Source organism: Triturus cristatus, chromosome 2_2 (genome assembly GCF_964204655.1).
Source record: "Triturus cristatus chromosome 2_2, aTriCri1.1, whole genome shotgun sequence".
In the NCBI taxonomy this organism is placed as follows: Eukaryota; Metazoa; Chordata; class Amphibia; order Caudata; family Salamandridae; genus Triturus; species Triturus cristatus.
The window spans coordinates 454,326,266-454,342,328 of NC_140582.1; positions in this window are offsets into that span (position 1 = coordinate 454,326,266).

A 16,063-nucleotide genomic window follows, 5' to 3' on the forward strand; every position below is an offset into this window, starting at 1 on the left:
AATTAAAAATATGGGCAGAGAGTGGGCGGAGCTTCAAGTCCATACTCTAATACAGCATGCCTTGCAGAGCAGCACATGCGCTGCCCAGGCTCGACCAAAAAATGTTTTTCCCAAGCGTCTTTTGTCTACCTTCCTCTTCCCAAGCCCTACAAAATGTAAACAAGCATTTGCAATGCAATAGGTCTCGTATTTGACAATGCCTTTTATTTATGTTTTGAAAACCTGCAAGCAGTGCGTAAACACACACTTTGTACTTATAATCCTTGCTTACGAGAAGCAGGGCTGGCAGTAAAAGAGGTGCAGTTACTGCCAGTCTTGCTTCTCCTAAGCAACGACTATAAGTACAAAGTGCGTGTTTATGCACCACTTGAAGGTTTTCAAAACACATAAATAAAAGGCATTGTCATTTACAGTGCTAATAGCTTAAACTCTCGCAAATTATGGACCTATTGTATTGCAAATGCTTGTTGAGCTCTGAGACTGAGGCAGCAGCAGCCATTGGAAGGCAGGGACCGTGACGCCAGTCCATGCGTTTCAAAAGCAGGAGGGAGGAGGAGGCAGCTGCAGCCAAAACAGACCTCAGTCTTTAAATGCACAGCAAATGTGGAAGATAAGAGCAAGATTTGCAGCCCTGTTTAAAACGGAGCTCTGTAAACCACAAACACTGGTCTTGAGTGCTCCAGCTTAAAGAAAGAAATAGTGCTCACAAGCTCTGAATAACAACACATGTAACAGGGGCAGTCCTTGAAAATTTGCGGAGCTTTTAAAGCCCATATCATGAATACATCATGTCTCTCAGAGACAGTGCAAGCGCTGCCTAGGCAAAACTTAAAAATCACAGGAGGGTAAGTCATACATCGGCCCAAAGATTCACAAGCCCACGTGTAAGGCCCATTCTAGCAAAACTTACAAGTGCTGGAAAGTGTGGTAAATACAAAGTGGAGACATACACCATGTGCTAGTTTTAACCTCTTGTATCGAAAGCAGACAATCAAATATTATGTACTATGTAATGAGCCAAAATAAGGCAAGATAACCTTGTTTGTGACGGGTATGATAAACCATATATTTGTTAAACTGTTAAGATACCTCACATGTAAACTATTTGTAATCATCACCAGGACTAAGCTGATTATCGATCTGAAATGGGTTTATCACTTACTGGTAAATTAGTTTATTGGTCATCACTCATTTAATTACTTACATGTGAAAGAGCTCACTCCTAAGCAACACCTATTTACTAGGTCAAACATTGCTTCTGGAGTAATTGGTTTATAAAATAGCTAGAAGTGGCACATCACTGGTTTGCTGCAACTGTTAATGGGAATTGACACTGGTTACGTACCATGGCAAGAGACTGACACATAACTGTCTTTATTTTACTAAACAGTCCAGCAGTAAGTTAAGCAAATTAAGATTCAAGAGAAAACTGGCCAACAACCAGGCATTCGCCCTTGAAGAACCACAAGATAAAGGTAGCTTATGTACTTGCCGTACCATTGGGGATACAAAAAAGGCAATATAGAGTGCCTCACACCTTTATAAGACCAACTAAGATAACTTAACATCCTTAAAGTGACTACAAAAAGACAACATTGGTATCTGCTTCTTCCTTACTCCAGGCAAGTTTGTTGGATGTGCAGTGATGTGACAAAGAAAGTACACCCTTTAAAAAAAGTATGATAATTACAAATGAAGAGGGATCTGATGTTCATCTAGTTTTCATCAATTGCTAACATTATTATAAATCCAAACCCATGTGACAAAAACACACACACACATTTCAGTTTGTGATGGGTTTGAACATTTATCAAACAAAAAAAGCACCCAACGTTTAGAAGTCTTTTTATGAAAAGTAGGCGCACCCTAATGGCAACTACACCAGAAAAGGCAGCATTTAGAATAAGATGCTACTAAACAAGTCACATGGTCACTTATTCATCAGGTGTCACTAACTGCATTCAAAATCAGCAACGTCATCAGATTGGTCTGGGGTATTCCATCTTGTGATAAAATATCATGCTTAGGTCAAAAATATCTATTATGTTTTCAGTGCTAGACCATTGTAGCTCATGAGTCTGGGCATGCATATAACACAGTTTCCAAACAATATGAAGCCCATCATTCCCCAGTAAAAAACATTATGTACAAATGGAAAAAGGTCAAGATGGTTGCCAATCCAGCCAGGAGTGGGTGTCCTAGAACATTTACCCCAAGATTAAACCATATGATGCTCTTAGAGAACTCTGTCAATACAATTAATTAGAGATCGCAATTCTACAATTAGGAAAAGGCTATTGGGTGTGTGAAAGTATAGCCAAGTGGAAATCCCTTCATTCTAAACAAGCATTGCAACACAGTTTAGGTTTGCAAAGCAGCACCTGAATGAAACAGAAGATTTCTCAAACAATGGTCTGTGGGCAGATAAGACCACAGATAAGTTGTCTGGTTATAATCTACAACAAGCTTGGCAAGTGCCAAAAACTGTATATCACCACAAGAACCTCATAACAATTGTCAAGCATGATGGTGGGGTTCTGATAATTTGATAATTTGTGATCATTTGGTTCTGTTTTTCAGTTCACCTCCTGGACATCACACAGACATTGAGGCAACAATGAATTCCTCTCTGTACCAGCACATTTAAAAAGCAAAGGGTTGCCCATTGGTTCAATAGCTAAAGCTTAGCTGAAATAAAGCACGCAAAACAACAGTGATCTAAAGCATGCCAGTAAATCTATGACTGAAATGCTGAAAATGCAATCAGTCTGGTTTTAGAACAGACAAGTGAAATTCAAAACCTCAATCCCATTGTGGATTCTCCGGCACCACCTAATTAACTTAATATTTCCCAATACTAATTTACCACTAATTCTTTTTGGGTTCTGGAGTAGCGTGCTACTCGCAGAAAAGAGCATCAACACCTCATCAAGGATAGCAAGTACTATACAAATGAAGACTGCACAAATGCCAAGGCACACAAAAAGTAGTCCAAACCAGTGAACTAGGCTTTAGCAACCATACTGTAAGAGAGGATGTCCATAAGTCGATCTTTGATTTTCTCCGTGTATCTTTTATTGCATATCAAAAAGAGTTTTCATAACATCCGAAACAGGCAGCCGACACGTGTTTCGTCGAAAGGACTTTTTCAAGGCTGCAAACAATTTGAATCTATATTAAAACAATAGAAAATATAACAATCTCCTTGCATATACGTAAAAACATTTAAAAAAAGGTATCTGCCCAAATGTTGGACATTGTACCCATTTACTCCCATGAAACAAGTCACAAAGCTAGTGCCGTGAATAAAATAGAAAAGCCAGAAAATAAATTACAACCACAAGTTGTATGAATGCCATTGCGCATGCGATAAAACTGTGATGCACCAAACGATAGAGAGTGTGCCAACCCTAGTGTTTTCTCATTATAAATTAAAAAGTAAGATAGGCGCGTGTATTCAATATCATCAGTAATTCCACCATTCTAAAGTGACATGACCTTGAAGAACATGTGACACCAAAAAAACAAAAGTAACAATCACCAAGAACATAACAAACCAACAAATTGTTCCCTCAATACTCTATATTGTCCAAGTGTATTCACTGCCCTTCATCTTACCTAGACAAATCGGTAGAAACATTCGTATGGTGATATGACATTTTCGCCTTCACACTTGATTTATAGTACAAGTGGCATGTTTCAGGATGCTTTGTATTCTGTGGATCTGTATTTTTCTGATTTACTAGTTAGGCATCTGTGTCTGATATTGAAAGTTTAATGCCCATATGGGACTTTTTTTCATCATGCTACTCATTCTGGATATAGGATATTGATCTTCTGTTGTTAGGAGAGGGTTTATCTAGTTTAGTTGACTCTGAATTTCTATCGTTTACAGTGAGGTAGTGAAATTGTGCGTTTTTTACAGCTTGTGATTCAGAGATGGACTGTGCATATTTTGGACTTTGACCTCATGCATTATTTTTTATAACACAGGAACTCCAACATTTCCAATTTGCTTGTATATTTAATAGGTGTTGGAATATTATGACGATTGGGATATTGTTGAAAAACGATTCTTGGAATACGAATTTTTCTACCGATTTGTCTAGGTAAGATGAAGGGCACTGAATACACTTGGACAATATAGACTTTTGAGGGAACAATATGTCGGTTTGTTATGTTCTTGGAGATGGTTACTTTTTGTTTGGTGTCACATGTTCTTCAAGGTCATGTCACTTTAGAATGGTGGAATTACTGATGATATTGAATACACACGCCTATCTTACTTTTTAATTTATAATGAGAAATCATTAACACTAGGGTTGGCACATTCTCTATCTTTTGGTGCATCACAGTTTTATAGCATGTACAATGGCATTCATATGACTTGTGGTTGTAATATATTTTCTGGCTTTTCTATTATATTCCCGGCGCTAGCTTTGTGACTTGTTTTATGGGAGTAAATGGGTACAATGTCCAATATTTAGGCAGATACCTTTTTTAAAATGTTTTATGTATATACAAGGAGATTGTTATATTTTCTACTGTTTTAATATAGATTCAAATTGTTTGCAGCTTTGAGAAAGTCCTTTCGGACGAAACACGTGTCGGCTGCCTGTTTCGGATGTTATGAAAACTCTTTTTGATATGCAATAAAGGATACAAGGAGAAAATCAAAGATCGACTAATGGACTTCCTCTCTTACATTATGGTGCTAAAGTCTAGTTCACTAGTTTGGACTACTTTATATGTGCCTTGGCATTTGTGCAGTCTATGTATAAAACCTCTAGGGGAATCTGCCTCTCCCAGGAGAGTTGATTTGGTCTCCCAAAGGCGGAGGGAGGCTTCGTGCTTGGAGGGCACCTCAGCATACTGGTTTTCGTAGAGTACGACTTTCTGACAGCTGAATTTGATAGATGTGCATTCGGAAAGTGGCATTTCTGCCGTGTGTTTTTGTGAAATAATTTCTGCTATACAAATGAACACCGTTCCCTCTTCTATCCCTCCACTATCATTTTTCAATCCAAATAACAAACTTACATGTCCACCACTCAGATTAATTTTATGTATCCCAATACTAATTTACCACTAATCCTTTTTGGGTTCCAGAGTAGCTTAGTACTTGCCGAAAAGCATTTCGATGCCTTGTCACGGGTAGTAAGCACTATATAAATTCAATTACAATTACTGATAGATCAGTGCATAAATGAATGCCCTCAAACATCACCAAGCTCAAGCAGTTTTATAAGGAGGAGTGGACCACAACTGCCCTCACACTATATTAGACTGATACATTCTTGCAGGAAAGAATTACCTTGAGATATTGCTAATAAAAGGGGCTACACAAATTGTAGAAACACAAGGACCACTTGACATTTTCACAAGGCAACTGAATGTTTGCAGATTGAAACGTTGAGAACGTTTTTGATAACATCCAGTGGTTTTATCTGTTTGACGTAGTGGAGAGGATGAACACAGACACACCCATTGACAGCTGTATCATGATATTAAAGATAAGCATTGACATCTTTATAGAATGAATGGATCCAAGATGCACTTACTTACAAATTACATCCAGGCAAATCTACGGTTAAGTAACAGTACAAGTTAAGGCGGTCAGCTTTCTTCCCTACATTTGTTTCAAGGTAATCCCTTCCCTGTTCTCAGCTGCTGTTCTTTGGAGGCAGATACCACTCGACCTGCAATGTTGAGGGATCCCTGCTGGACACTGAAACATCACAGGCATCTCTTTCGGTGGGGCTGCATTACAGACAAAAATAAACTATCAGGGACTGCTAGGTGTTTAGAATGCCTCCAGCCTCCATTCTAACCAAGGACCTAATCTGAGCAAGGGGAAGCCAGACACATGCTATTCAAATAAGCTAAATCTCTAAGTTAAACACAACTAAAATGGTGATTCTACAAAGAATTTATAGGCGTTGAATAATCTGAACCAGAGATGTTTGGCATAAGTGGAAGGTATAAATCACTGTAGGAGTTGAATTCCGCAAATGGGGTTCATGGAGTTCAATGAAGATGAGTTTGTTGCTGGAATTAGTTCAGATAATGATTAGAATGTAAGGTTTTTATTTTTTTGAGGAAGGTTATCCGTTCTTCCTGACCTTGCATTTCAGCAGGGAGACAGTTTCACCGTCTCAAAGGTGCACCAGAAAAAAAGTTTTGTCCGAGCAACCTGGGTTTTTAGATTTTTGAAATCGACTCTCAGGGCTTCTCTCGTCCTTAGGTTTTTGCTTCCTTCAGAGATTTATTTAAGCAAAGGTAAAATATATTTTTCAGTTAATTAAAACTTACAACGCAATTTGATCACAAATACAGCATCATCAATAAATAACATCATAAATACCACCTTCAGGCAGTAAAAACTCCCAATATTCACTTCCTGGGTCTCAAAATATGAGATCTTTAACCTAAGTCCAATGTTCTGTAACAATGATCCACTGCTACAAACAACCAACTATGAATCCAATCCAAGTACCTTTTCCCAAGTCAAGGCTAATTAAAATTCATAGGCGAACTCAGTATTGTTACACCTCAAATGTGTCTGCTAGCAATATTATGACTAAAGTCCAATTTGTGCAAAATAGCCAAAAAAGTGCAATGTGCCTTAGATAAAACTCTTTTCTCAGATTAAAACTAATTTTATAATCAGAGTGAAAACAACCTAAGTTTGCATGTTCAGTCATACATGTCAATAAAATTCATTGCTCAGAGTAAAACCATGAATACGCATACTATTTAAGACCAATTCATATCATCTTTTTTACTTTGAACCTATTTTGACCTTAATTATTTTTCTTATGTCATTTTTTTAACACAATATAAATAGACCTCACACACACTGCATGTACCACTGACAGTAGCCATTACAAATCACACTTTGCTAGTTTGGACTCAGCAATAGGCATGAATTTCAAACATTTTCTGCAAAATATCAAATCCTCCCCTTGGAGACAGATTATAACAGCTTGCCAGTTTTTTTATGGTGGAACATAGGTAAAATGATGAGGAGAGTGGATGCCTTTAAAGGCAATAATTAATTCTAGCCTCGATTGGGAGGCAGTGAAGGTCACTTAGTACTGTGGTAATGTGATCATGTAGGTACGTGCCGGAAAGTAAGCGAGCAGGAGTAGGGGACACATTTGACAGGGGAGACAGAGGCTTTGGGATTTTAATGGATTGTATGTCAGTGTACTGTATACATAACTACTGTGCCCTAAACTTGGTTTACAAAAATGACAACCCTCTGGATGTAGATTTTCCTTTGTTAACTCCACTAGGACAATATATTTCTAAATGATATTTATGGCAAGCTATTCATGTTAGACACTGCTATGAGAACAATATTCTGATACCTCACTTTTAAACAATGGGTCGAAGTATAGGCCTTGGATTAGTAAGCAGTGTGTTTGATGGCATACAGTTACCATACTTCTAAGTTCTTGGGGTATGGGTCATACCAAACATACATGTCGGATAAGGACATATTAGTGGTTAGGGGTAAAGGTTGTAGCACTGTGTGCGCGAGCAACAGCAGTCAAATAGACCAACAAAGTTGTCGGTGTCAGATGACTGGATTCCTTGGCCAGTTTATTCCACAAAAACTGTGCAACGCTTGCTCTGGTCAATTCAGGTAGGATGTTTCCAGTCACAAGTAGTGGCTAACTGACCATTTTAGCATTTACTTAAAGGGTCTAGAAATTAAAATATACCTTCAGCAGGCTGGTAGATTCTCTAGTACTCCATGCTATTAATCCAGTTTCAGCTTTCCTCTCTCCACAATGTAATGTTTTGGCTTTTCGAATGGATTAGTAGCGTTTTGACTGTGTGTATTATAAGCATTGACACCTTCCAGCCTGAAAGTTTTACTGGTGCACCAGGAAAGCCACTTCTAATTAAAAGTGTTCTGGCAAAAACTCCATTCCTTGAAACATATAATTTGTCCCCCAAACCACACATTTACAATGTACAGTGAAGTGCTGCAGGCCCACAATACAGGTGATTTTAGGATGGGACTTGGAAGCTGGAGGTTCAATGATTTGAAGGTAAGTAAAAAGACAGGATTATGGATTTTAGGTAGACGTAGAGAGTGTGCAGGCACACACATATATATATCTATATATGTATGTGTATATGTGTTTGTGTGTGTGTGTTCGCTGAAAAAAACAAAGGTTACAGGAATGTTATAGTTAGGCTCATATTTGACTTGTACAAAACAAGTGAAATTCAGCATTTATGGTTACTTGAGCTAACTATAACTTACGCCAGCAATGCACTGCTCATGACCTCCTATATTACATAACTCATGACATGGTCAGTGACATCACTGATGATATCTCAAATGACATCACTGATGACATCATCCACAAAGCAACTTACATACCAGCTCACAAAAAGGGGGTAAAAAAGTGTTTTTCCTATGTTAATTTCCATAGAAATTTTAAACACAACTATAGCCCGAGCCACTGAATGGAATTACACCAAATTTGGCAGAAAAGTAGCTCTTGGTCCAGGAAGAACCCTTTTTGTAATTTAGTGCAATCTGTTCAGTAGATTTTGAGATATTAAAAAGAAATTCAGATTTGTATATCTAGGGACACAAATTCTTTGTGACCCACTCGTTCAAGCACTCACACATTGACTCATTCACTCATATAACCACTCACACACCCACTCACTCTGAAATACAAGCAGACACCCACTCACTCAGCTATGCATGTACTCATACATCTGCTCACTCACCCATACAGCCACTCATGTACCCTCTCACTCACTCATATAGCCTCTCACACACCCACTCAATCTGACATATAGGCACTAATGCAACCACTCACTCACCCATATACCACTCATACAGTCACTCGCCTACCCATATAGTCACTTCTACTCCCACTCACTCACTCATACAGCCACTCACTCACCCATTCAGTTAATCACACACTCACTCACCCAAGAAGCCAATCATCCACCCACTCACTCATTCATACAGCCAGTTACACAGCCTTTCTCTCACTCATAGATGCACTCACACCTGCACTCACAATCATTCATATAGCCTGTTATACAGTCTTTCACTCACTCACTCATACAGCCACTCACACACCCACTCACTCAGACATACATGCACTAATGCAACCTCTCACTCACCCATATAGCCACTCATACAGTAACTTGCTTACCCATATAGTCACTCACACAACCAGTTATTCATCTATACAATCATTACAATTGTACTCAGGCAATCATACAGCTTTATGTGCATGCACTTGTTAACATATTGAATCAGTTACACAACCATATGCTCATTTAAACACTCAATAACATACTAATAGACATAACAACATAGATTCACACTCTTACAAATGTACATTTAACACTACATTTTATTTCTTAAACTGGAATAGGTGGTTCTAACAAAAACTATTTCTTAAAACCAATTTTGATTTTTTTCTGGGGTTTTATAAAAACATTTTTTGATTTTTTCAGGTTTTTTTTGTTTCGTGGCAAAAATATGGAATTTTCTTTCAGACAACAAGCACATAAAAACGTCTTGCTTGCCAAAACTGAGTATGGTACAACATTTAGGAGAGAAAATGCCAATACTTCCAAACTCAGGAATGGTGGTCGGAACACCTATAAGTTGTCCACCAGCAGAAGATGTTCCTGCTTCATCATTCCCAGCACCAGAACTTTATTGCTGGTTTTTAAGCCATATCATTTTTACTGTCACCAAACGAGTACCATCAATGATCCTTAGATGTTTGTACATGCTAGATTTACCACAGGAATATTTTTTCTCATTGCAATGCAAAAGTACTTTCTGGCAAATTTTGCACGTCACTTTGCATGCATTAACGTTTTTCTCTCCTTCTGGAATACTAAAAAACTTCCAGACTTTGCTCTCCTTTTTCTTCTTTGTAGGCTCTTCCTTTTCCACCACAACATTCTCTTCTTCCTCCTCTAGATGCTCTGGTGCAGATGCCATCTTCAGAACCATGCAATCCACAAAACAAACATCAAGCCAAAATTCCAAATGGTGACTGCCTAAAGCAAAAGTGTGAAAACTCACAACCACTCCCAAAACATGGAAGAAAGGTTCGAGACCTTCTTATATTCATGATAGAAAGGTGTTTCACCTATCAAATCCATTTATTTCTGTGTCACATGGGATGGGGGACTCCATCGCACCTCGGTCACGACTCAATAACATTTATTAAAACGGCATTTAAAATGTATTTTCTCTTTAATTATACTGTTTTCCACAGACTAATAGTAAGCCTCTTTCCTTAAAGCAAACCTTAAAAGTGTCTATATATGTGTTTTACTACTCTAAAAAACAATGCTGGAGTCGCGTCCCCATTGCAACTCCGAAAATATGTGTCGGCACAGTTCACGTCGCGTATTTACTTCCCAAAACCTAATAAAATGACCATAAAAATATTTTTCATATGTTATTACACTGCTTTTCCTACCGTATTACTAAACCTCTTATCAAAAAGTAAACCTTTGAATTGTCTATATATGTGTTTTTACAGCTACCGAAACTATGCTGGAGTCACATACACTGTGCAATGGATTGTTGGAGATGATGAAGAAAATTACCACAACTCCACCAAAGAAAAAAGCACTTACTTTAATCATTTCAAAGGAAGAAAGATTGTTTGCTTCATATTTAGATGTTTCTTCTCTATTCTTTACTAAAGAAACACTCATGTTTTGATAATATTCTACATAAAGACAAAAAGGAAATTATTACATTGTGAAAACACCAGCAACGTAACTTGATGGAGGGACGTTTGTAGTGCTGCACCCCACATATTAATATACTTTCTGAAAAGCATTTTGGTGCAGGTCTTTTCACCCAGGTATTGTGAAATATCAGTCATATTTTGCCAGGAATTTGCACAAATGTACAGAGCCAAAAATGCACACATACACTCTCATTCTCAATTTTAAAGTCCTTGAAAGTATTGATTACTTTACAAAATAGTATGCTTTATCTCTTACCAATTTAAACAATCCATGGGGCATATTATCAAGCACGGCGTTAACATTATCGCCACTATAGCGGCAGAAAACTGTAGCCAAAGCGGCGATAATGGGCTTGATAATATGCCGCAGAGAATTCCAATAGAAGCCCATGTTGACACCTGAACATGGACTTCTATGGGAATTCTCCAGGGCATATTATCAAGCCCATTTTCGCCGCTTTAGCAGCAGTTTTCTGCTGCTAACGCGGAGATAATGTTAAAGCAGTTTCTTGTTAATATGCCCCTATATCCTCTGTCTTTCTACTGTCCATTAGACCCCTCACATGCACCCACTTGCAGACCCACTCAGACACTCATGTGCCCACTCACGTACCTACTCAGAGACTCACACACCCACTCAGACACTCATGCACTCACTCGCACACTCACTCTTATAGGTTGAAAGTTACAGTTAGGAAATAAAATTAAAAACACCAAAGGTCACAGGGACATTATAAGTAGGAAACAACTTTAAAAAAGTAGAAATCCACAAAAAAATGAAAGCTTTCATGGACGTTATAGTTAGGAAATAGATTATTTTTTTAAAACCTTACAAATTTACTGAAAAAAACAAAGGTTACCGGAACCATATAGTTAAGTAATAGAATTAAAAAACTTTGGAATTCACTGAAAAAACTAAAGGTTACAGGGACGTTATAGTTAGGCTCATATTTCACTCTTACAAAAACAGTGAAATTTAGCAGTTTTAGTTACCTGAGCTAACTATAACATACGCCCCACAATGCACTGCTTATGACCTCACATATTACATTACTCATGACATGGTCAGTGGCATCACTGATGACATCAATAATGACATCTCAAATGACATCACAGTTAACATCATCCCGTGATTGTGAGTGTGTTCTAAAAGTTTATGAGTGTTAAACATATATACTAAGGTACCGCAAAAGGTAAATTAGTATACCAGGTGTAATACCAATGAGTGATACTACTTCAATTTAATTCAATAATCTTTATTCGGTTTAAAAAAACATAAAGGATGCAAATTTATAGAATCCATGCATGCATAATAATTTAAATCAAACCATACCCATAATCTTCCAGTAGCAATCAAAATTATCATAATTTGTTTTAAGATAAATAGCGGATAGAATGGTTGTAAATATAAAATATAGATTATAATACTAATGCTGCTATATAACTTTCTATCATTTGGGTAGTTTTAGATCAAGGCAGAAATCAATAAGGTGCAAGTGCAAAAAGTGCTTGTACATACTCAAAGAGTATACAATATTAAAATCATTTAAAATATAGGCGGCAATAGCTGGTTTAAAAGTCATGCTTTTTCCTTTTCGTATTAAATTACCAGCAAATAAATATCTACTTACACTAAAAACTATTTTCTGAGATGTATCCGTTTTAAAAATCCTAATAGCTCCTGATTGTGACCTTATTCCCAAATTCAGACAAATGGGTTGAATCCATTTCTTCCTAGGGATGGCGTACGCTGGGCAGAAGAATAATGAGTGAGAGTCATTTTCTACTGCATTAAGTTGGCATAAGGAACAATGGGCCTCTCTATCATCACTATTATTGCATTTCCATTTAGCTGTGTTACAGTTAACCTGTAGGACTACTTCTAACATATATGTGATAGTGGTAACAGGAATAGTGCTCGGTGCTAAAATCTCAGTACACTGGTACCCTATCATTGTGGTAAGTACAATACATACAAAATACAATGCTGATATAAATAACTGTTTCAGACTCTAGAATTTCTTTTGATGATTTCTTTATTCATTCACTTAGTTATTTTTTATACAGCCCACATGTGTTTTGTGCACACTGAGCTTACTTCAGGGCTTATGCGAACACCATGTCCTTTCATGTCTCGTTCCCTTATGAGTGGTTGCTTCCTCCCATCTCTTATTATATGGTCTTGAAACTCCAGATTGCTACTTCTATCGTGTATATATAAATTACTGGTGTTTATTCCTGTGCAATACGTATCTGTGTTCTATTTTGGAAAACGTCAATATCAGCTCCATACACGATTCTCTTATCATTTTATATGATCCCTTTAACTTATGTTACACAATTTCTTTAAGGGTCGAAGTGTCTCCTTGCTTCTCCATAATTCCCCATGATACGGGACTCAAGTTTCATACAACAACATCCTTCCTCTGTTAGGTCCACCTACCCAGGGCAGGCTCTACTAAGTGAAAAATGGGTGGCCATGTGGCCTCCCTCCTGGAGCCATAGATGGCCCTGGGGACTGCCACGCCCCAGGGCAAGCTCGTGCTATGGCCCGGGTTGCCCAACCTCGAGACATATCTGTTTGTTGTGGCTTGGCGGTAGATTTAACCTCTCCCGCCAAGCCACAGCAAACACTCCACTTCCAACAAGCGAGAGCAGTTAAAATGCCCTTGTCTGCTGGAAGTGGAGCATTTGTCTGTTTCCTTGCCCGCTGTCAAGCGAGCCGGGAAGCAGATGAATTGCTTACAGACATAAAGAGCTGCATGTTTAGCAGCTCCATGTGTCTGAAAGTAATGTTGGCTCCTGCAGGAGACAGGGAGCTGGCAGGGACAATGGGGACCTTGAGGCTCCCTCCATGGTCCCAATGCAGACTGGGTGCCCTGGGGGCACTCAGGACAAAAGGCCAGGTCCAAGGGTATGAGGTACCTAGGGCCAAAAACAGCACAGGGAGGGGGGCCGTGAAGCCCCCTTCCTCTATTTGTATATGGCTGGGCCCCAGAGGATGGGGTCCCCGGAGCAGAAATTGGCCCAGGAAGAGGGCCATGCTGGTAGTGAGTTTGTTAGAGTTTCTATGGGGGTGTGTGAGTGGTCCTGTGGATGATATCATCAGCTATGTAATTTGAGATATTATCAGTGATTTCATGAGTGATGTTACTGACCATGTCATGAGTGATGTAATATGTGAGGTCAATAAACAGTGCATTGCAGAGTGTACGTTTTAGTTAGCTCTGGTAACTATAACTGCGTAATTTCACTGGTTTTGTATGAGTGAAATCTGAGCCTACCTATAACGTCCCTGTAGCCTTTGTTTTTTCAGTGAATATTTCCTAACTATAACGTCCCTGTAACCTTTATTTTTTGTAAGTGAATTTCTACATTTTAAAAATGTTTATTTCCTATCAGTAACCTGTAAACTTTGAGACTAGGTATGTGAGCGACTGTGTAGGTCTGTGACTGGGTGTGTGATGGGCTGTATGGGACTTTGAGTGAATGTGTGAGTGGTTGTATGGGTTTGGGTGTGCGAGTGGCTGTTTGGATCAGTGTGTGGATTTGTGAGTGTCTAATTTGGTGTGTGAGTATCTGTGTGGTTCTGTGAGCGGCACTATGGGTCTTAGAGTGGGTGTGAGACTGGGTTTGGGGGTCTGTGAGTGGGGGTGTGAGTGGTGCCATAGATCTGTGAGTACCTGTGTGTGTCTGAGAGTGGGTATGTGAGTGGTGCTATGGGCCTGTGAGTAGGTCTGTTAGTGACTCTGTGGGTCTGTGACTAATCAATCAATCAGGGAATTGTAAGCGTGCTTCTCACCCGTGAGGGTCTCAAGGCGCTGAGGGGGGGTCCGCAGATCTGTTTAGCCAAAGAGTCAGGTCTTGAGGGTCTTCCTGAAGGTGTTCAGGGAGGGGGCGCACCTGATGTCTGCCGGTAGCTCGTTCCAGGTCTTAGCTGCAATGTGTGAGAAGGATCTTCCACCTGCTCTGGCTCTGTGGATGCGCAGGGTTTTGACCAGTGAGAGGTTGGAAGATCTGAGGTTTCTTTTGGGTATGTTGAAGTTGATTCTGTCATTGAGGTATTTGGGTCCGTTGTTGTGGAGGCATTTGTAGGCGTGAGTGAGGATTTTGAAAGTGACTCTTTTCTCCACGGGGAGCCAGTGGAGACTTCGTAGGTGTTGGCTGTTGTGTTCATGTTGGGGGATGCCGGGGATGAGTCTGGCGGTGGTGTTCTGTATCGTCTGGAGTTTGCGGAGTAGGGACTTGTTGATGCCGGCGTAGAGTGCGTTTCCATAGTCCAGTCTGCTGGTGATGAGTGTGTGGGTGACTGTCTTCCTTGATCCACTTGAAGGTCTTGCGGAGGATGTGGAGGGTGTTGAAGCAGCTGGAGGTGATGGCGTTGACCTGTCAGTTCATGGTTAGTGATGAGTTGAGTACGATGCCGAAGTTCTTGGTGTGGTCTGAGGGGGTAGGTGGGCTTCCGAGGGAGGTTGGCCACTAGGTGCTGTCCCATGCAGAAGAGGTGGTACTGAGGATGAGGACTTCTGTCTTCTCGGTGTTGAGCTTCAGGTAGCTGTTGGTCATCCAGACTGTGACGTTTTGCATTCCTTTCTGGAAGTTGAGTTTGGCAGTGGTGGGGTCTTTGGTGAGGGAGAGGATGAGCTGGGTGTCGTCGTTGTAGGATCCGATGTTGAGGCTGTGTTGTTGGACGATGGCTGCGAGGGGGCCATGTAGATGTTGAAGAGGGTGGGGCTCAGTGATGAACCCTGTAGGGCTCCGCATGTGATTTTCGTGGGGTCAGAGAGGAAGGGTGGGAATCTGATCCTTTGGCTTCTTCTGGTGAGGAATGATCGGATCCAGTCCAGGGCTGTTCCTTGTATGCCTGCGTCGTGTAGTCTGGTGACTAGTGTGCGGTGGGAGACGGTGTTGAAGGCCACTGATAGGTTGAGTAGGATGAGGGCTGCAGAGTGGCCTTGGTCCAGGAGGATGCAGATGTCATCTGTAGCTGTGAGTAGGGCGGTCTCTGTGCAGTAGTTGCTTCGGAATCCAGATTGAGACGGGTCGAGGACGGCGTTCTCTTCAATGAATCGTGTCAGTTTCCTGTTTATTTATTTATAAAGTTATATATAGCGCGAACGTGACCCACGAGGGTATCAGAGCGCTTTACAATATACAGTATAAAACATAAAAATATGAGGTAGAGCACAAACATTTGATATTTGTCATTACGTATAAAAGAGGTATATAGTATATGGATAACATATGTGACTCGTAGCCAGCAGGACGTTGCACTATATACAGTTATTGAGCAT